At 44.9% G+C, this 21,741-nt stretch overlaps 1 protein-coding gene and 1 long non-coding RNA gene across 16 annotated transcripts in view; one reads left to right on the top strand and one right to left on the bottom strand.

Moving 5' to 3' along the window:
* Positions 1–21,741, top strand: part of DAB1 (DAB adaptor protein 1) — a 1,146,801-nt gene that overhangs the window by 4,059 nt on the left and 1,121,001 nt on the right. The gene's annotated exons all lie outside the window — the stretch shown is intronic.
* Positions 15,919–19,921, bottom strand: LOC147578050 (uncharacterized). Of its 3 annotated transcripts, none has more exons than XR_015254737.1 (3): positions 19,770–19,921; positions 16,804–16,941; positions 15,919–16,415 (listed from the first exon to the last, which is right to left on the bottom strand). It is a non-coding gene; the product is annotated as an uncharacterized LOC147578050 (long non-coding RNA). The 3 variants fall into 3 exon arrangements; XR_015254738.1 differs by lacking the exon at positions 19,770–19,921 and adding an exon at positions 17,439–17,640; XR_015254739.1 differs by lacking the exon at positions 19,770–19,921 and adding an exon at positions 17,238–17,364.

The raw sequence follows: 21,741 nt of genomic DNA, 5'->3' as shown, positions 1-21,741 counted from the left end.
TACACACACCTTCTCTCTCTCTCCCATATATATAACCTTATACAGCATCACACAGTCTCACACACACAGCCTTGTACAGCATCACCATCTACATACACACATGCACACATTACTCACATCACATACACACGCTGCAAACATGCCTTTCATATTTTTGCTGGCACATTCTTTATTCCTTGTCCTAGTAAATATATTCCTACTCCTTTCCGTGGTGAACTCTCCGAAGGGTCACCTGAAGACTGTGCGTCTCTTTCAGTTTCCTGGAAATGGAATAACAATATTAACTGCTGTACTTCTTAATATGCTGGTGGGAATAGGAATGTTGGGTTCCTCATAGTTTTAAGCCCCATTTTCAGAGAGTGAGAGGCACCTTGTAAAAGAGAGAATGGAGTGTTTCTCAGGTTGAAATCAACTTAGCTTGGGGTGCCGTGTGACACTGGTTGGTTTGGGAAAGGAGTGACCGTCACCTGGTGACATTTAGACTCTCTCCTTGTTAGTAAGAGCGCAGGAATCCTGTACCATTAATAGTTGCTCACTTGCTGCTTTATGAAACAGCCTTATTGTGGAGGAGAGGAGACCCAGTGACACTAGACAACCTTTCAATTTATCTAGCAAAGCACATGAAGTTCCTGTCTCAAAGGGACAAGAATTAAACAAGAATGAATACCAAATAAAGAATTCATTTGTATTCATAGGCTTTTAATAAATAAAAAACGATTTTTTTTCCTGAAATGAACTCTGAGCCATAGGTCTTGAGACTTCTTGTTTAATTAACGTGCAGAATAGGACTTCTTCTTGTTTCAAAATGACCATTTTTTTTTTTTTTTGGAAGCTTGAGCTCAGATCTTTAGTGACATTTTTTCTCCAAGCAAATATTTACAGCCGAGCTGGAAACTGACAGGAAGGAGGGTTTAAAATGAAAATGTTACCAAACTGAAGTTTACATCTGAGCGAAACACATGGTGTCACCATGGACAGAGTCCTAAGAACTCAAAATATTTGTCAATCTGTAGAACTTGAAGAAGGCAAGCTGTTTCCTTTGTTAATGTGAACTCTAAAAATGACATTTTTGTGCATGCGTTGTGATGGCCATTTCTACCTGTCTGTTTGGTTTCTTTATGGTCATGGGACTCCAGCCATTTGTTCCTTTTCTTTATCTTCTATTCAGGATAGGGCAGACTGCCTGAGGGTTAGTCCTCATGTTTATTTCAATGTCCCTACTTGTACTTCTGCTGCTCTTCCTGCCTGGAACACCCTCCTTTTTCAAATCTCTTCCCCATCCAATTGTCTTTTAAAGCTGAGGTCAGGTGCCAAGTTCTGCATGAAGTTTTCTTAGTTAACTCTGCTGAATATTGACCAGCACCGACAGTGGTAGTTTTTAAAATCACTTTATTAATTTTTCAAGTCATATGAATAATAATACAAGTTACCTAGAAAAATGGGAAAATATAGAAAAATATAAGGAATTAGTAAAGATCATTTGAAATTCCCACCACGTTATCTATAACTTGTGTCTCCTTAGATCTATATCCTAGCATATATAGATGGATATAATTTAAAAAAATATTTTTTAACATTTATTTATTGTTGAGGGACAGAGACAGACAGAGCATGAGCAAGAGAGGGGGAGAGAGAGAGAAAGACAGAATCCCAAGCAGGCTCCTGGCTCTGAGCTGTCAGCATAGAGCCCGATGCGGGGCTCAAACCTATGAACCGTGAAATCATGACCTGAGCCAAAGTTGGACGCTCAACTGACTGAGCCACCCAGGCACCCCTGGGTATAATTTTATGTACTCTGCCTTATTGTGAAAGCCATTTGCTTTTTATCCTGGGCATCTATTTTTTTAATACGGTTTTTTGTTTGCTTATTTACTGCCCTTATCCCATAAACTAATCTAATAATTTAGATACCTTATATTTCCTAGGCTCCCATAATATTTATACACATATATTCACACACTGTATATACACGCATATGGGATTTTTGTCATTGACTTAAAAGATGAGGTCATCTATGTATTCCTTGGCATATTACATTTCTCACTTAAAACACTATGGGAAACTGTCTTCTGTCCCCCACACCCACCAGTTCTACCTCAATCAGTTGTTATAGATATGTCACTCTTTTCAATGGCTTAGTAAGTTTCAATGATATGTATACACCACAGATTTTTCAAGCACTTCCCTACTGATGAGCATTTACTTTTGTTCCCCCAATTTTTATACACAATGCTGAAATAAGCATCCTGTACATTTATCATTATCTATTGATATACTTGAACTTTTATGAGTAGATTCACAAAATGAAGATTTCTAAGTCAAAGGATATGCACTATTTAAAGTATTAGGAGATGGAAAGTGGATGATGGGCATTGAGGAGGGCACTTGTTGGGATGAGCGCTGGGTGTTGTATGGAAGCCAATTTGATAATAAATTCTATTAAACAAGTAAAGTATTAGGAGATGGTGCCATATATCTTTCCAAAGAGAATGCAACAATTCACATTTCCATCAACATGTACAAAGTAGTCTTTTTCTTACATCTTTGCCTGGAGCAGTGTTATCGTTCACTTTTGCTAACCTGGTTAGATAGCGAGTGATAGCTTATTGCTATGTACTTTGTATTTTTCGTATGTCTACCAAGGAGGAGCATCATTTCATGTTCAATGGGCATTTAGATTTGCTTCTCAGTGGACAGCTAATTCATCTTTGTCCATTTTTCTTTTTGATGGTTTGTCTTTTTCTTATTTTGTAAGGGTTTCTTTCATATTCTAGAAAGCAATCTTTTTTCTTTTATCTACACTGTATATGATTTTCTTTCCTTAGAGGTTTGATCTAGTGTTGTGATGATCTCTTTATTTGTCTGTGCCCAAACTAAACCATGAGTTACTAGACATCAATGATGTGTCTGATTCACTTCTAGGACATCACATCTAGGGCAAGACCTGAAAAAGTGTAGGTTCAGAGTACATGGTTGTAACATTGACTACACGTGTGATCTTCAAATGTATTTCATTGACCATTGAATTGTATGAAATAACATATATGTGGCATTAATAGACTGGAATGTTCCAAATGAGCTAAGCTGCAAGGTGACTAATGTTTTGGAAATATTTGTAAATAAATTACACGTTTCCCTTCTTTTTGAAATGAGCGTGACTTTAGAAATATCATGAGCATCAATTATTGTGTTGGGCTCTATGCTTCGTAATCTTAAGGACTGCTTAGTGATGCAGGACTGTTTGTCCCTGTATACAAGTGGCCTGAGACCTACAGATGTGTGGACTTTAGATTCTAATATCTTTTTAAAAATACCTTTGCAATATTTTTCCTGCATGTCAGATTGGGCCACTATGTCTTGGTACCGTCAGTTTATCTGCCTCTAAAAGTAGTCCCCTTCCCTTTCTACCCATCTGTGTGTTGGCTGTGAACTAGTATGTCAGGGATCATGCTCATTGGAAATGTGGGTATGATAAGGGTCATTAAGCACCAACCAAGTCTTGGCCTGGGTGCCATTGCTAAGAACAAAGTGCATCAGCCTCCAGTGAAAGTGCAACTGTGGCTGCTTAGGGATCTTTTTTGTTTCTTCTTTTAAAAAATTTTAATGTAATTTATTGTCCGATTGGCTCCCATACAGCACCCAGTGCTCATCCCAACAAGGGAATCCCTCCTCAGTGCCCATCACCCACTTTCCCCTCTCCCCCACAACCCCCCTTCAACCCTCAGTTTGTTCTCCATGTTTAAGAGTCTCTAATGGTTTGCCTCCCTCCCTCTCTATGTGTAACTTTTTCCCTCCCTTCCCTTTCCCCGTGGTATACTGTTAAATTTCTCAAGATTAGGGATTTTTTGTTTCTTTGTTTCCACCTGTTTTCTGGGAAGGTGAGATTGCTGGATAAGCAAAGCGGTGGCCTGTCACCTTAATCAATTAGGATGTAGGTATGTAGCCAAGACCCTAAATAATATGGATTAAAAGATCTTTAGAATGGTAGAAATGGAGGTTTCAGTCTTGTAAAAAGTCTGAGTGAATAGGGCAGCTCTACACTGCGAAGTCATGTGGTGTCCAGGCTCCTTCTAGGTTGCTGCTTCTCCATCCCTAAGACATTGCTGTCATCTTCATGACCCATGATGGTATGTCACCACATCCTCATTCAAACTGGAGGGCTGGAAGAGAGAAAAGAGGTCAGAGGAGAACCTGCCATTTCTTTAAAGGGTGTGGCCAGAACTTGCACCCATAATTTCTTTTTGCATCTTCACTCCTAGGAGAAGGGAGGCTAAGGAATACTGTTTTATTCTGAGTGACCGTGTGCCAGAATCAGTGTGCTATGTTAGAATATAGAACGGATGTTGGTGGATGCACTAGCCGTGTCTGTCACACCTACTCTCATCAGTCCCCGTGTCCTCTCAGCTTTCTTGCCAGATTGCCAACTCTCGAGTGCAGTTGCCTACTTTTTTCCTCACTACCTGCTGTTGTGTGGCATGTAAAATAGTTGCTCAATAAAGACAGCTGTATTTGTAATCTTTCCTCTCCTTGTTTTAGTGGTGAGAAAATGCAGGGAGGATTGTCGAGCTGGCTGATGCCACAGAGCCCAGGGACTAGAGACGTTGGGGTGTTCTGGCTGCTTTTCTTTAATTTTGCACGTGCCCCGTGTAGTCCTCTGTGGCCCCACTCAAGGCTAATTATTCCTATTTCTTATCCTTCATTCTCAGCTCTAAGTGGTCCAGGTGAGGAGACCAAATGCTCTGGAAGCAGGTGTGTTGGCAACTCAGTGAGAGTCAAGGGGAAAATCAACCCCCCGCAAATAAGACGAGTGAACTGCCAATAATACAAGTTTGAGACCATGACCTCCTTTGCAAAAAGGGTCTCCTAGTAATCAACAGATTGCATCTCAGCCGAGGTTTCTGCACCCCATGGGATCCCATTGCTTCTCTGATTAACACAGAAGCATCTCCTTCCTTATTCCGGACTCACTCTGGAATTGGGTTTATTTCAGCCTAATGGCTATTTCTAATGGGTTTCCCTGCTTCCGAGGCACAAATGTGATCTCTTTTATTTCACTTGGGGGAGGGTTTTGATGGGTGGGGGTAATATTTAAAGATGCCATTTCTCCTTCTGGGTTAAAAACCAAATGGGAGACGAACACTGGGGTTAGACAAAGATGAAGACCGGGTCTTATTTCTGTTAAAGCTTGCTTGGGGATTGTTTGGGTTGTGTAGCCACATGAGGTCTCCTGAACTTTCTTTTTCATTTGGTCGGAGCTGGATATATGCAAGTCTCCGTTTCCGCCTGTAGGGGCTCGAGTGGCCTCGTAGGCTTGTTTCTTGGGTGAGCAGTGCATGACTATCTCTGAGGTCAGGCAGCTTTAAAAGAGAGAAGGAAAGGAGCTGTTGTATCAATTAGGTTCTTCGTGAGAGATGACACAGTGTAAGCGGAAAGGGACATATTAATGGGTATCGGGTAGCCTACCGCATTCTAGGAGGGACCTGGGAGCCAAGCTTGGATGTGAGGACAGTTACTCAACCGCACCATGGAACTATTAGGGTGGAGATGACACGTTGCTAGGGACTCATGGGAGGATCTTTGTCTGAGCTGCCCCAGAAGAGTTACTCTCTGTGCACGTGGCAGACGCCGGCTATCTTTCAGATTCTGTCTCCAAGTCTCATGCACGTGTGCCTGCTTGCTGTCCCAGAGCACCCTGTAGTCACTTCTGGGTCTCATGCAGAGTGTAAGGGGCACAGACGTGCAGCTGGGATTGTGCCGACAGGGTCTATGGCCATATCTGCTGTAGCCACATATGATTGAGCTCCTCTCTGGATTTCACCCGAAAGATAAATCGGCTCCTTTCCTTTAAGGAGAGGTGAAGGAAGTGTGGCTGCCCTGCTCTTCCCTCTGGCACTGGAGGGCAAGTGGGCAGTAAGCCTTCCCCTTGAATACCACGCACTTGCTTACAAACAAACCCTCAGGGGCCACCGTGGCCTTCAGGATAAAACTCAAACTCCTTAGCGTGGCAGAGAAGCCCCTCCTCGGTTTGTACCCTGTCTTTCAGCCTCATTCCTCTCCTGTCCTCTTTCTGTCTGCTATCTGGCTTTCTGTTCTGGGTGCAATCCATTCTGGATTGCTGGGAAGACTCTTGAGCAGTCCTGTGCTCTCCCATGTCTCCACGTCTCTCTGCCTGCTGTGTTCCTCTCCCCGCACCATGAGTACAGGGTCCTTCATGCCCCCCTTCATTTAGCAGACTTCTCCCTACTCTTCAAGACTGAGGCACCATTTCCTCTGGGAAATCTTTTTTGTCTCCTAGATTGGATTAGGTATCCTTGCTGGATATGCCCAAAGCACCCAGCAAGCACTTCTGTCACTGCACCTAATATGTGGCCCCTCATTTATGTGTCTGCTCATGTGAGTGCAAGCTGCCCAAGAGAATGATCTTTATCTTTTATCTCTGTATCCTAGTAGCTGGCACAAGGCCTGGTGCATAGTGTTCATGCAAATGAATAAAAGAACGAAGGATCCCTGTCTGGTGAGGGACATGGGCTTCAAAGTTGTAATCTGACTTTGCCACCGTGTAGATACGTAGCTTTATTATTATTTTTTTTAACGTTTATTTATTTTTGAGACAGAGAGAGACAGAGCATGAACGGGGGGGGGGTGCGGTCAGAGAGAGGGAGACACAGAATCTGAAACAGGCTCCAGGCTCTGAGCTGTCAGCACAGAACCCGACGCGGGGCTCGAACTCACGGACCGCGAGATCATGACCTGAGCCGAAATCGGCCGCTTAACCGACTGAGCCACCCAGGAGCCCCAGGTAGCTTTAGACAAATTAAACATCACAGAGTTGTTGAACAAAGGCTAAATAAACTAATGCATGTGAGGTGCTTAGAATGAAACACATAGTAGACCCTCAATAAAATTTGGCTGTCCTTTTGGTTATATGATAATCATTATAATTGCAGGTGTTCAGTGACCGGTAGTGATCACTAGCACATTTTGTAGACCAAAGTGTAAAGTGGTGATCTGTGACATTTCCTGCCTCCTGTAGAACAACCCCCCCCCCCCCCCGCCGCCCCTGCAATACTTTGAAACCTCCAGTGGATTGAGAGGAAGAGTGAAACTAGACAGAAATTAACAGAAGTTACCATCAGGGAGAATCACTTACAGAGCAGTTCAGTGACAGCGTGAGAGAATGCCTCCTGACAACAGGTTTCAGTAATTGCACTGCCACTAGGATTTTACTAACGGTTCCTCCTCCTTTACATACTTTGCTCTAGAATTTTTTCCTAAAAAAAAAAAAAAAAAAAAAAAGACACTGAGGTGACACTGAAAACAGTGTCAAAGCTTCAGTGAAGGTCAAACATTTTCCAAGGGATTGCCTGGAAGCACGCATCCCGCTGTGTTCTCTCTGTGAGTGTGCAGTGTTAATACAGTCGGAGCATCAAGCTGATGTCGAAAACCAGCTTGGAATATGGCAAATGTCTTCTTTGTGCCAAACTCCTGGCACAGTGTCTTTCTTACACAGAGTAGATACCTTTCCATCTATGTGTGTGCAAAATACCTTCTCTTTCTCTCTTTTCCTTGTGGGTCCACACTCATTCCACACTAAATACAACCCAGCAAACATTTATTGAACCCCTACTGCATGCAGGGAATTCTACTGATTCCCTCTTGCACTTGTTTCTACCACCACATTAATATTATTGATTTATTAGGAATAAAGACTTGTGTCAAAAGGAAATGTTTGTCATTGACATCTACTGTTTTTAAGAGGACAGCATAAAAGAAAATATTTGTATTGCTCGTTTCTATAGAAATATTTCTTGTAACTGGGCCTGAAGGGAAGCAAAGTCAGAAGAACATTGACCAGGAAGGAGTATGGAGACCAAGGACCTGACCTACTTTGATGTTTGACCTTGAGTATGTTTTTTTATGTCTTTGGGTTCTGGGTTTCCAGTGATTATTAAGGACCTTTCCAGCCCTAATACGATATGATTTCTTAAAAAGTGTAAAAGGAACATAACAAAATTTGGATTTGCTGTCCAAATATGGAAAGTGTAGTGGATCTGGAATTAGAAGCCTTGGTTTGAACTGTGACATTGACGTTTGACTTGTGTGACTTTGAGCTTAATCTCTCAGCCTCCCCAAATTCTTCTCTGTGAAGTGGGGTGCTGTCTCTCACCTTTCTTGCTTCATAGAATTGCCATGAGGCTTCAAAGAGGTGATGCATGTGAAAGAGAATTATGAATGACAAGGGACTGGACGTACACATATAAGCTATTATTACCGTTAATAATCATCTTGATTTCAGTATTTTACTCCAACCAACACTTTTGCATTTTGCCTTCTGGGTTGTTTGAAGGGAACATCATCTTTCATCTTTTTTACCCCCGAAGCAATCAGGGGATTTTTCAAAGGAGTGGGTGCTGTGTCCTCTGCGTGTCTTTCTGACCAACACCCGTCTTGGGCCCCAGAGCTTGTCTGAGTGCATAATGTTTCATTTATTGGCCTGAAAGGAGGCCATTTGTTCCCTGCTAAATGAGCTGTTACTGTGTGCCTCTGTCCCCTAGACACCTGGGGCTGTGTTCATGGGAGAATCCAGCCGTGGATCTCAGGAGCCTTTTTGAAAAGTTTATTAGAAGAAGGGAGAAAACATTTCTCAGCAGGTTGTACCCTCCGTCACAGGATTCGGCTCATTAGTCAGAGCAGAGTGGGTTACCTGGAGGTGGGAGGGCAGGTCTGCCGGCCTTGGCTCCTGCAGGCACTGCCAGGTTGGGGGGGGGGGGGGGTTGGTGGAGCAAAGGGAGGCACAGGCCTCCCGACAGCCCCTCTCTGGCCTTTCTGCCTCCCCTACCCCACAGGTGGCTGATTAGCTCTAATTGGACAGTATACTGCTGTCCGTGGTTTGGAGCAGCTTAACTAAGCTTGCCTCCAGGGGCACTTTGGTCCCAGGTCTGACCCAATCTCTTGACCTCTAAGGCAGAGATCCCTGTCTCAGACTGGCTTTCTGGGCGCTGTCCACCATGAGTGGCCTGGCTCTGAGAGCTGTAGGGGCACCTTCTATCCAGACTGTGGTGGCTGGATCCGCCCAATAGGGACCCAGCCGCCCCATCAGTCCTTTATTTGGGTATCTGGCTGACTCAGGTTAAGTTCACTGGGAGGATGCTGCTCTTTGAACTGTGCCAGGTGTTGGCCATCTCAGTCCTGGGTCATCTGTGACATCCCATGGGCACAGACTGATTCCACAGTAAGGAGAGGGGGGTGTGGGGGGGAGACTGAGAGGGAGGATTTTGTCACACCCGCCTCATCCACCCCTCTGTCTATACACACCCCGCACACTCTCCATGTGGAGGCACGGTTAATGACCCAGGCGGGACTAGAATTCAGGGCCCCCACCCTGGGAAAGAATATGTGTCTGTCCGTGAAGGAACCCTGCCTCCTTATCTCTTCACCCTCACAGCCTAGGTGCTCAGAAAATCCTTGCAAAAAAAAAAAAAAAAAAAAAAAAATTGATGAGGGCCTCAAAATAGGATGTTTTCATGGCCAAGCCCTTGACATGCTGGGTTCGAATCCTGGTTCTACAACTTGCTTAAACTATCCAACTCTCATCAGGCTGTGAAGCGTCTCCGAAGTTCAGTTTGCGCTGCCGTAAAATGAGGATGGTCGTAACTGGAACCACTTCACAGGGTGCTTGTGGGCATTGAATCAAGTGAGCACTTGGCCCAGGGTAACATTTCATTGAATGTGGGTGATTGTCGTTTGTAATTAGCTGCCTAACCCTCCAACCCTCACAGAGATGTAGTTGCGGAGGCTTGGGGGAGGGGCATAGGCTGGTCCACCTGTAAACAGCTAATTATGGAGACAAGGCCGTCCTTGCTGTCTTCCTATTCCCCTGAGATCCAGATCTGAGAAGGAAGTCTTAGAGTTTTCCTTCAGCCAGATAAACACCTCTTGTCCATTTCTTCGAGGTCTTGGCCCTACAGATTCCAGGAACCCCACAAATATGGGACTTGGTTAAGGTCAGAGGCTCTGGAGTGAGTCATTCAGAGCTCAGGGTCCTGCCTCTGTATCTCACTCTCAGAATGGTACCTGGCAAATCTCAAATCTGAGGGTGTTAATTCCTCTGCCTCAAGCCCTCAGTGGCTCCCCGTTGCCTCGGGATGAAGCGCAAACCTTTCCCATCCCTGGCCTTCTTTGATCAGCCTGGGCCACCGAGGCCCAGGGAATCACTTGCAGGTCCTTGTGTGTGCTATGCTCTTGTGTCCTCCTGAACCGTTGCATATCTGGGACATGTTTTGTTGAATGAATGGTGCTGAGACACTTGAACTTCTTCCAGCTTTCCAGAGCTGTAATTCTAGCACTCCCGGGGAATAGACAGATGGGCCCAGCAGGATGAGGGCCCCTGCCTTCCATGGCTGCCTGGCCCCTGCCCTGACCACCCTTGGCCTTCTCCCAATGGCTGAGCCTGCAGCCTGCTGGGTAGGCTTTTCTGCCCCTTCAGGACTGTTTTCCCCTCAGTGTGAAATTTCAGTTTTTCGGTCCTGTGTCTGTGCCATGCCTCTGAGCACCCTGCATTATCCCCATTATGTCACCTATCACAGGGTACTGCGGCCCTGTTTACTTGTCTGGAAGCAGCAGGAGGCGTGACCACATCCGTTTTGCTCCCCATTGTAGCTCCAGTCCTTGGCAGTAGGGAACCAATATATATTTGGTACAGGAACGAAAGAATGAATAGCTGTGGGGTTGGAGCAGTGGCACAGAGGCAGACAGGGAGAATGTGTGGGCCTGAGTCCTGGCACATCTGACGTTTCTAGCTCGGCTGATGGTAAACATCAGCCTAGCCTTTATTTTTCTCATTATGTTTAAAACCCACCAGTTGCCCAATAGTATAATTTTCTAAGTGGTTTCATTTCAGCTCTGCTAATTGAAGAGAACCAAGCTCTTTTTGAAGGCTTACTTTGTGTGTGGCTGTCACTGGTGAGAGTCGAGACTGGTTGTCAATCACTGACAATAGCGTGCCTTTCTGGAATAATTTAAGTTTAGGTCTTTCTTTCACTCAGGCATTCATACCCTGTTACATGTTTTCATACTGAGCTGAGAACAATCTGGGGTGAGAAACTGTCATGTGTTCCAGGAACTGAAATGGAGATTTCTTTTGAGATTTCAAATTCCTCTGGTCTGTGGCTCACAGTAGCTTGGGGGGAAGATCACAGGTTTGGGAGTCAGACCTCCTGGAAGCCAGGTTCCAATATGCTGCTTCCCTACCTGCTTCGCCAGCCAGGTGAAGTGACTCAGTTCCAGAAACTATCTCCTGACACAATTAAAGGGGGTGTGAATACTTTGCACCAGAGATTATCGAGAGAATTAGTGAGATAATGAAAAGACCTGGATAAGAGCAGGCACTTTGGAAGCAGGGGAACTTTCTGCCAGGTCCTCACACTGCACACAGCTTACAGTATCTCATTGCAGACAGGGTTCCAGAGGGGGGTCCGTATGGTCACTGGGCACGCCCTGGGGGATTAGGCAGATGTGTGTTCAAACCCCAGCCCTGCCTCTTCCCTTGGCAGCAGCTGGGAGAATGAGTAAATCACGTGCAGCTAGAATTTCTTTACTATAAATTAGGGAGAGCGATACCTACTCAGAAGTTGTTACAGAGACTGAAATTATGTGAACTATCACCATAGTCAGTACTCAGTAAATGTCAGCTCCTTTCTCCTCCTCCTCTCCACACTTCAATCCATGTATTTTGTGTTAGGAGGATGGGGAGAGAAAGAGAGACGTGATTAAGAAAATGGTCCCTTAGGAGCACCTGGGTGGCACAGTCAGTTAAGTGTCCAACTTGGTTTCAGCTCAGTTCACAATCTCACAGCTTTGTGGGGTTGAGCCCACATCAGGCTCTGTGCTGGCAGTGCATTGCCTGCTTGAGATTCTCTCTCCCTCTCTCTCTCTCTGCCCCTCCCCCACTTGTGCTGTGTCTGTCTCAAAATAAATAAAACTTAAAAAAAAAAAAAAGAGGGGTGCCTCGGTGGCTCAGTCGGTTAAGCGGCCGACTTCGGCTCAGGTCATGATCTCGCGGTCCGTGAGTTCGAGCCCCGCGTCGGGCTCTGTGCTGACAGCTCAGAGCCTGGAGCCTGTTTCCAATTCTGTGTCTCCCTCTCTCTGACCCTCCCCCATTCATGCTCCGTCTCTCTCTGTCTCAAAAATAAATAAACGTTAAAAAAAAATTTAATAAAAAGAAAAAAGAAAATGGTCCCTAAATCCTGCTTCACATTAAAGATGCAAGAATACAAGCATTTGCATGGCGTTCTTAGCCACACCTACCTGCAACTTGATCATTTGTTCCATAGATATTTATTGAGTACCCACTGGGTGCCACGTATGGTTGTAGGCAGTGGGGTACAGAAACACAGAAAACAGTAAGTCTGCTTTGATGGTGCTTATATCCGGTGAGAGATGGATAATAAACAAGTAGACGATATAATGTCATAAATAGTACAGGCGAAGAAAAATAAAGCAGGGAACAAAGAATTTGTTATTATATATGAATGGTCGGGGGCAACTGCTCTGAGGAGGAAACATTTGTGTGGAGCCTTTGTTCGTGCTGTTCCCTGCACCTACATGTAGTGCCATCCCTGTCACTTGTTACTCTCCATCTTTCAGGACCATCCTATTCATCAAAATTCCACTCAGACATCACCTTCTCTGAGTGCGGCTTCTGCTCACCTACTGAGGCAGAGTTAGGCTCTCTCTTCTGTGCTCCCGCAACACCTTATACTTCATCAGGCTATACTTCCCATGTTCAACATGCTTCTCCTCCATTGGACTCAAGCTCTTCAGGGTCACAGGCTCTTCTTCCTTTCAGCTTTGATGTGGGGCACAGTGCAGAATGAGTTCCTTGATGGTTCACAAGGGAGTCATGGGGGCAGTGGGTCGACTCAGATGTCAGCACATCCTGGCCACGCTCAGCAGTGGCAGGTAGGAGGCCACAGTTTGTCCTGGGGAAGCCCACTCAGCAAGGGGATGTGCCCTTCGCTCTCCAAGCTAAGCATGCTCTTTCTCAGACAGGGTGGTCATCACAGAGCGCAAAGTAAACTCTGTTTCAAACCTTGTGGTTGGAAATCATCTTGCTCAACAATATAATCGTTATACAGTGCCGGTGTAGGACCTCGAGCTCATGGTTTGCACCTCCATCCAGCCTTCCTCTCCTCACACCTCCATTGCCAAGTCTGCCATCTTGTTTCTCACCCACTTAACTTGCCCAGTTCCACTCTGCTTCTCCCTTCCCCTCCCTGCTGTGTGGTGGATGGGTGAGCTCTCCTAAGACCCAAGTTCAGTATCTGGCTTTGCCAGTTGTCATATATATGGCCTGGGCCCAATCAGCTCCCTTTGCTAAATCTCAAGTTCATTACCTCTGAAATAGAACTAATCCTCCTGTGCTCTGCCAAAGATACATAATGTTACGGTAATAACGTTATAAATTAAAATATCCTAAGGCAAGGGTGACTGGATAGCTCAGTTGGTTAAGCCTCGGACTCTTGGTTTCAGCTCAAGTCACAGTCTCACAGTTCCTGAGATGGAGTCCCACATCGAATGCAGAGCCTGCTTGGGACTCTCTGTCTCTCTCTGTCTCTCTGTCTCTGTCTCTGTCTCTCTCTCTCTCGCCATCTCCCTCTGCCCCTCCCCCACTCTCACGCTCTCAAAATAAGTAAAGTAAAACAAATAAAAATATTCTAAGGCAATATATGAGCTGAGCTACAGGTGAAAAACCCCCAAATTTCACTTCTAGCCTCTCCAACCAACTGGCTATAGCAGTTCACTCACTGTCTCTGGACTGTTTCCCCAAATACACGATAGAGTTGACAAAGACAACTAACACCTACTGAATCATTGCATGTGCCAGGCACTCTTCTGAGTGTTTGACCCTCCTCACTATAATCCTGTGAACTTGCTACTATAGTCACCCCTGTTACACAGCTGAGGACACATTGGCACAGAGGTTACGTGACTTGCTCACGGTCACACGCTTAATAAGGGACTGAAGTGGGATTCAAACCCAGTCTGTCTGGCTCTGGAGCCCACAGTTTTAACCATCACATCATATTGCCAACCATGATGCTGTAATTCCTACCTGGCAGAGCTGTTGGGAGATGCAGAGAGATTATATGGAGAAGATCTATGCTATTGTAGACATCCAATCAATATTAGCATGATTGTGTTACACCTCTTCGGAGCTTAGCGCAGCCTAAGTTTAATAAACACTTACTTTGTTGCTGCATTTGGTTGTATATCTGCTTCCCATTCAGCTGTGATTCTCAGGATCAGGCACTTACCTGGAGATGCTGCCTTCCTGCAAACCTGGGTGTCATAACATACCAGGACCTTCTTAAGAATCCTTCTAAGAGGGTGCTGCTTTGTCCTTTGTATTGGTTCTTTGTCAGTGGTTGAGGCTTTGGAGGGAGCTGAACGTTAATTAAGGAGTTGGGTTTTGTTGTAGAGGTCAGTCCGTTCTGAGCACAAGGAAGGTGGGGTCGGGTCTGCAATTTTCTCTGGCTCCGGGAACAAATACCCCACCTGCTCCTCTAAGCTGGAGAGTCTCGAGAGATGTGGGGATTGGTGGTGACCTCCAGCCCGCTGGCGATTACACAGAAAGCTGAGAGCAATTTTTAAAGTCTTCTCGCCATTTTGCTCTCCCTTTAAAAATTAAATGCCTGACACCGAGGTGTTTTATTCCCAGTCCAGCTGGCCTTTAAGTGGATGGCTTGGAAGTGAGAATGCCTGATGACCTTCTGACCTTGGGAGTTTCCAAGGGTGGGAAATGGCACCAGAAGGGAGAGTGACCTCATTCTTTTTGTCAACTTAATGAAAAAGAAATGAAAGCATCAGTCTTGATGACTGAGTTCCACAGTGAGGGAGCCACGGGAAGGCTCCAGGAGCAAGGATATGGTGGGGAATTCTGGACCCGGCAGGGCTGGGAGGTGTGTAGAGTCTGAACAGCACCACGAAATGGGCACTGGACCTGGAAGGGGAAGACCTGGGCTCTAATCTCAAGTCTGCCACTAACTGACTCTGTGGTTGTGGGTAAGTTACTGACCCTTTAAATGAAGGTATTATACTCCATGTTTCATATGTAAACAGCGTAATGAAGTTGTTAAAAAGCAAGCCTTGGAGTGAATGCTAGTTGTACCGCTTACTGCCTGGGTGATTTGAATAAGTTAACTTACCTCTCTGAGCCTCGGTTTTCACATCTGTGAACTAAAGATCTCAGAGTCCATGCCGTTGTTCATCCTGTGCTTAATATGCCCCCAGAGCTCCCTTTCCACCCTGATCTCTCATCTCTGCCTGGTCACATCCTCCTTTGGAATTCAGACCGAATTTCCTTTCCAGAGGAAAGCTTTTCTTGATGCCCTGGCTAGTGGAGCTGCCCCCCAGGCCCATCCTGCATTCCTGTCACCTCCAGTGCCTCCCCTGTCCCTGCCCTGATCACTGCCTGTGGAATCCTCAGGGGCCTGGGGCTGGTTCTTCTCCACCTCCCCAGAGCCCACACAGGGCCCGATTCCCAGATGCAGGCTCTAAATGCCTGCTGATGGAATGAATGAATTTCTTTCCAGCTCTGAAATTCTATGCTTCTAAGTCTATTTGTCCTTATATATGCCTAATTTCCAAAAACAGACATAAAATACGTTTCTTTCCTTTCACAAAAAGGTAATAAATACAATCCTTTACACTGATATAGAAATCTGCACTCGACAAAACATTTTTCACATTTATTACCCAGTACCCCGCTACCTAGCGGCTTATCAACACTCGAGTTTCAAAGCAATTCAAAGCTACTGTTGGAGCTCGTACAAACAGATCTAGCTTTTGAACTACTGGAACCATCTCCTTGCCTTGAACTGACCACACGTCCAGGACCGCTGCCCCCTCCCCCTCCCCAGATGGTCTCTTCGCCAAGCCCTGAGGTCTTCTCGGTGACTCCCAGGTAATGAACCAAGTAGGTCTGCAGGTCTCCCTGATCTCAGGAGTCCACTTTCTTAGTCTGGTTTGTATCATTGCAACAATGTCTGTATCAAGTACGTGATTTCCAAATTCACAGCCTCACAGAGGAGCCTGCTGTTGACAGAGTTGTCAGCAGGGGGAAAAAAAAAGAATGCAAGATTGTCCAACAGAAATAAATCTTGGAGAGTGTTTTGCCAAGCCATCCAAGCATTCATACATTTGCTGCTGCATGCAGGAAAAGGGGGAGGGAAGGGAAAAGAAGGGGGAGGGATGAGCAAAGGAAGAACTGAGGCTGGCTGGTGCTTCTCCCTCTCCCTGCCCTGCTTCTCCCATCCTTCCTGAAGGCCCACATGAGATGTGTGTGTTATCTTTTCCTTCTTGGTTTATTTTCTTCCTGTGCCTTTTTTCCATTGCCACTCCTGGTGGGCTGCATGCTAAAGGAGAACAAAGAGATTTCAGTTTGCTGTGGGCGTGGGGCTTAAACACTGTGTTGGACACAAGCTTCAACCCTACAAAATAGGCCTCCTCCACCATTTGCAAATTGCTGTGGCTCCCCTTTGCTACTTGGATCTATTTCTGGACCCCTAACTTCAATTTTTAATATGCTTTTCTGGGATACCTTGCCCATCCAAATCTCCTCCAGGCCTCAAGGCCCACTTGGAGTTCTGCTTCCTCCACAGAGCCTTTCCAGACAAACCCAGTCTTTTGCAAACTCTACTGATTTTGGAGAGCTGTGCAGTTAGAATGCTACAGGCCTTTGGCTCCGTTGCCTCCAGTTTCCTTCTTCGCACCTTTCTCCTTTGTGTATTTCAGATTACTTACTTTTAGGAGATTTCAGAGTTGTTGAAGGAAGAATGAACATTTCCCCGGGTGTTTCTGTGCTTGAAAATGCTTCTGCTTTTAGCAGGTTCTGCAATCTTAGGCAAACCGTCAACATCTCTTGGCCACGGTTATCCTCTTCTGTAAAATGGGGCAGTAATGTCTACCTTAAAGAATGCTTATGAGGATTTAATGAGTAAATATAACTAGCTTTTGAAGGCTGTGTCTGGCAGTTAGTGGCGGTCAGTGAACAATGGGTTTCTCCGTAAGACACTGGTCGGAGATTGTGCCGATGATTAAACAAAGGATACTATCGTTAGTGTCTGTGGGGGCCACACTGCCTGAGTTCAAATCCAAACTACACCACCCTGTTCCCAGAGCAAGTTAGTTCACCTCTCGAAGTCTGTTTGTAAAGTAAAGCTGATCATGGAGCCCACCTGTTAAGGATGATACAAAATAGTCCGTGGAAAGCATTTGGCAAAGTGCCTTTGACGGAGCAGGCATTCAATGCATGTCAACTATTTTTGAGGAGGAGATGGAGGGCATTTTCATTTATTCTCAACTGTTCACTGCATTCCAGAGTGCTCTGATGAGGGAACTATCGCCCACTGTGTGGATTCTGAGGATTCACATCATACCTGTGATGAGTGAGATGACTGCATGTCAGTAAGAAGAGCCCAAGGCTTGGACTTCTAGACAGCTGCCTTGAGCCTGGCCTCTGTGCTTTACTTAGTTTGTGACTTTGAGAAAGTAAACTTCTCAGAACCTCTTTTTCATCCCCTGTGACATGGGATAATAACATCTACTTTTAACAGTAAGACACACACACACACACACACACACACACTCATTCACTAGTGTCGGCACATAGGAGAGCACTGTTTGAACTAAAAATTGTGCTACAAAGGAAGGATATTATATATCTGTTATCATCCTTATTATAATCAGCCAAGTAACACTAGGATAGCATGTCTCATATGCCACCCTGGGCTGGGTCTGAGAAGTCTCCAACATTTTTGAACAGAATAATTGTGGGCAGTGGAAATGTCATGAATTCTGAGAGGGCCAGAGCTGGTGTTCTGATCACAGGCCAAGCCAGAGCCATCCCAGAGTGGTTCAGGCCCGAGGACTGGAAATGAGCATTTAGAAGACCTACTCAACTCTGACTCTGCCTCACATACGAATTTAGCCAATCCACTCCATCTCTCTGGGCTGCTTCTTCTATCTTGTTTTTTTGTTGTGTTTTGTTGCCTACTAAGTGGGGATTAACAACGCATGTCTTGCCTACTTTGTGCAGTTCCTGGGAGGGTCAAATGAGGTGACTGATGTTAAATTGCTGGGGACATGGTATCATGCACCGTGTGCCGTGACATTGCTCAGCTTCCCCACTGGTCTACAAGGTTTTGGAAGGGAGCGACTGAGCTCCCTTATAAGCATTTTCTCGATGCTTATAGCAATGCTTATAACGTCACATTCAGCGGATGCTCGGGAGCTGGTAATAAAGTACTGTTGCTGTTCATCTTATTAATAAGCTTCAATGCTTTCAATCCCTAAACTCCTTGCCAAAAGAGAGCTCTTCCTCTAAGAGGTTGCCTTTAAGCTCTTAGCTAACAGAAGCTGCTCGTACCACTGCTGCTGATTGTTATTGCCAGTGAAACACCTCCTGTGTTGTGCTAGGCACTTCATATGCGGTATCTTTAACACACAGGGCACTTCTGTAAGGGGCGTGAGGAATCGTGCTTAGAGAAACATGGGGCAATCTGCTCAAGGAGACATAGCTTATAAATGGAAGAATGAGGATTTGAACCTAGCGTGTGTGATTGCAAATCCTCTGTGTGTTCCCCTGGACCCCATGGCTACTGGGAAGCCCACAAGCAGCCCACTTGTTCCGTAATAGCCCACACTTGGGTGAGGCAGTGATTTCTCCTGTGAGTGGATTAGAAGTAATTCCCACTTTGAGAACGCAGGGGTGGGAGGAGCAGACAGGCCAAGGGAAAAAAGCCAGAGAAGCAATTCTTCTTGCGATGAAAAAAAAAAAAAAAATCTGTATTTGGATTCTTTTTTACACATCCAACCCAGCAGAAAATTGGTTTGCGGAAGATGTAGGTCGTGGCTCTGGCCCCGGCATCTGGACGCCTTATATTGTACACTATATTACCAGAGTAATATCGTGCACTTTATTAGCACCAGCAGGATTTGGGATTCCCATGGGGACTGTTCTTTGCTGTCAGATGTATAAGGCCATTTAATCTCCTTTATCAGATCTGGTTCTGCTCCCCCCATCCTCACCTCCTCTTGCAGACCAATAAAGAGAATTTCTTTAGATTCATTGGTCTGAAAACTAGCTTTTAAATACTCCTTCATCCTCCTCAACCCCTGTATCTAATAAGCAAGCATACCAGGGATGTGTCAATGCCTTGAAAATCACTCTGTGCGTTTGAGTAGCGATTTTCTCAGCACATTTGTAATTGGAACTTCCTTTTCCTAATGCAGAGACTGGAGGAAGAATTTGCTAATTATTCCTAGCCAGCTCTGGTCTCACCCAGGTACTGTGATCTTTGGGAACAGGGTTGGCATTCTCTTGTTAGAAGGCCAGCTACACCTTTAGGTCTGGTTAGAGAAATGGCTAGAGTCACTTTAGAAAGAAGGACAGTTTTCTCAGAACAGAATCTGGGTTTATGCCTGGCCTGTTTGGGGGCCGTTTTTGATAGAACCAAATAAGATATTCAGGGATCAGAAAGATTTGTGTTCAAAATCCAGTTCTGGGAATATTCTCTGAGCTCTATGATACTTATACACACACATAGTGTGTGTGAGCCCTGGGATTGTTGTAAGCGACCTTGGGATCAGACATAGCTCTGCATTTGGAGAGACCACAGTCGTGGACAGGACACATGTCTGAACAACTGCTGTCAACACAGTGTGATAGTGCTGTGGGCTCACAAAGCAGATCCTTGGTGCAGACATACCTGTCAACAGCAGGAATCAGGGAGGAGAGGATGTCTAAACCGACGGCAGTTTTGGGTATGTCTCTTCACCTCTGAGCTTCAGTGTTTTTAGCTGTAAAATGGGCAGTAATACTTACCTTGAAGGGTTGTTTGGGAAATAAGCTATATACTATATGTAAAATGACTAGCTCAGTATCTACCACATAATAACTAGTAGTGTTTAAAACAGATGAAGGGTTGAGCAGCAGCACTAATAGTTCTTTTTATTTGTGGGGCAGAAGTGGAGAGAACTGTAGCTATAGATCTGGGAGACTTGGATTTAACTCAAGTCCCTTCTTGGCTGTGTGACCTCAGGCAAGTTGCTTCGCCCCTCTGAGTCACAAGCTCCTTTCTGTCAGATGGGGATAAGGTGGTGAGGATCAAATAAAATAGTTACATGGGAAGGGGTTTCACCAATGGTGAGGTATTGTGTGTCTAGAAGGTATTCATCTTGTTACCATTGTTATTATAACTAATAGGTAGAGACCATGTGGGAAAGTCAGCTCTGCAGACTGGAGGATGTTTGATGCTCAGGAGTTGAACTGGAGGTTAAATAAGCCAGGCTTAGTTCACCGGGTGTCTATATGGAGCGCATAATTTTATTTTTTAAATAATTTTGTTTCAGTTTTTTCATCATGATTAAGTGTACTCTTTAATCCCCATCCCCTACTTCCTCCATCCTCCCTCCCCTCTGGCAACCACCAGTTTGTTCTCTATAGTTAAGGGTCTGTTTCTTGGTTTGCCTCTCTCTTTTGCTTTTCTTGCTCATTTGTTTTGTTTCTCACATTCCACGTGAGTAAAATCATATGGTATTTGTCTTTCTCTGACTTATTTTGCTTAGCATTATACTCTCTAGCTCCATCCATGTCATTGCAAAGGGCAAGATTTCATTCTTTTTTAAAAATTTTTCTTTTATATTATACTATTATAATAATAGTATTATATTAGTATTATGTATGTATTATTGTATATACTATATATAATACTCTTTCATATATGTCACTTCTTTATCCATTCATCGGTTGATGGGTACTTGGGCTGCTTCCCTAGTTGGGCTACGTAAATAATGTGGAGCATATGATGTTAAGCAGGAGTTCTCAACCATGGAGGGATTGGAGGAGAGAGACAATGTAACAATTACCCAGGACATTTTTCCAAAATGCATAAGTACATACACACAGTTCTTCTCCCCACCATCCCACCCGAATGCCCGAGGCATATCAGAATCTGCAGTAGGCATCAGTGGTTTGCATTTGTCAAAAGCTGATAGCCCCTTCTTCCCTAAAATTGAGCAATATACTTCTAAAGAGCATTATAAAGCCCACTTTGTGTTAAACCCACATCTCTCTCCCTCTTGTCATCACCATTTTTTAAAAATTTTTAAATGTTTTTATTTATTTTTGAGACAGAGACAGACAGAGCACCAGCAGGGAAGGGGCAGAGAGAGAGGGAGACACAGAATCAGAAGCGGGCTCTAGGCTCTGAGCTGTCAGCACAGAGTCTGACGCGGGGCTCGAACTCATGGACTGTGAGATCATGACCTGAGCCGAAGTTGGACGCTTAACCGACTAAGCCACCCAGGTGCCCCTTGTCATCACCATTATAACACATTAGCCTGTTTCTATGCCTAAACTGTTGTTCCAGCGGATTAAACACTTGTTCTCTATATTTGGCTTCTTCATTACCACCCTATCTGGTGTATCCAGCCCCCTGGACAGTTTTAAAACCTAGGAAGATTAGATGTTTGAATTATAGGGCTATGGAATGTGTAGGACTAACAAAACAGGGATATCTTCATGAGGAAACCAGGATTTTGAGAGTCCTGTTAGAACTGAAGATTCCTTGGGGTGCCTGAGTGGCTCAGTCGGTTAAGTAACCAACTGTTGATTTTGGCTCAGGTGATGAACTCTTGGTTCCTGAGATAGAGTCTATATATATATATATATGCTATATG

The sequence above is a fragment of the Puma concolor genome, chromosome C1, assembly GCF_028749965.1.
Source record: "Puma concolor isolate L17-30 chromosome C1, mPumCon1.1.hap2, whole genome shotgun sequence".
In the NCBI taxonomy this organism is placed as follows: domain Eukaryota; kingdom Metazoa; phylum Chordata; class Mammalia; order Carnivora; family Felidae; genus Puma; species Puma concolor.
This window is presented reverse-complemented; position numbering and strand designations above follow the sequence as displayed.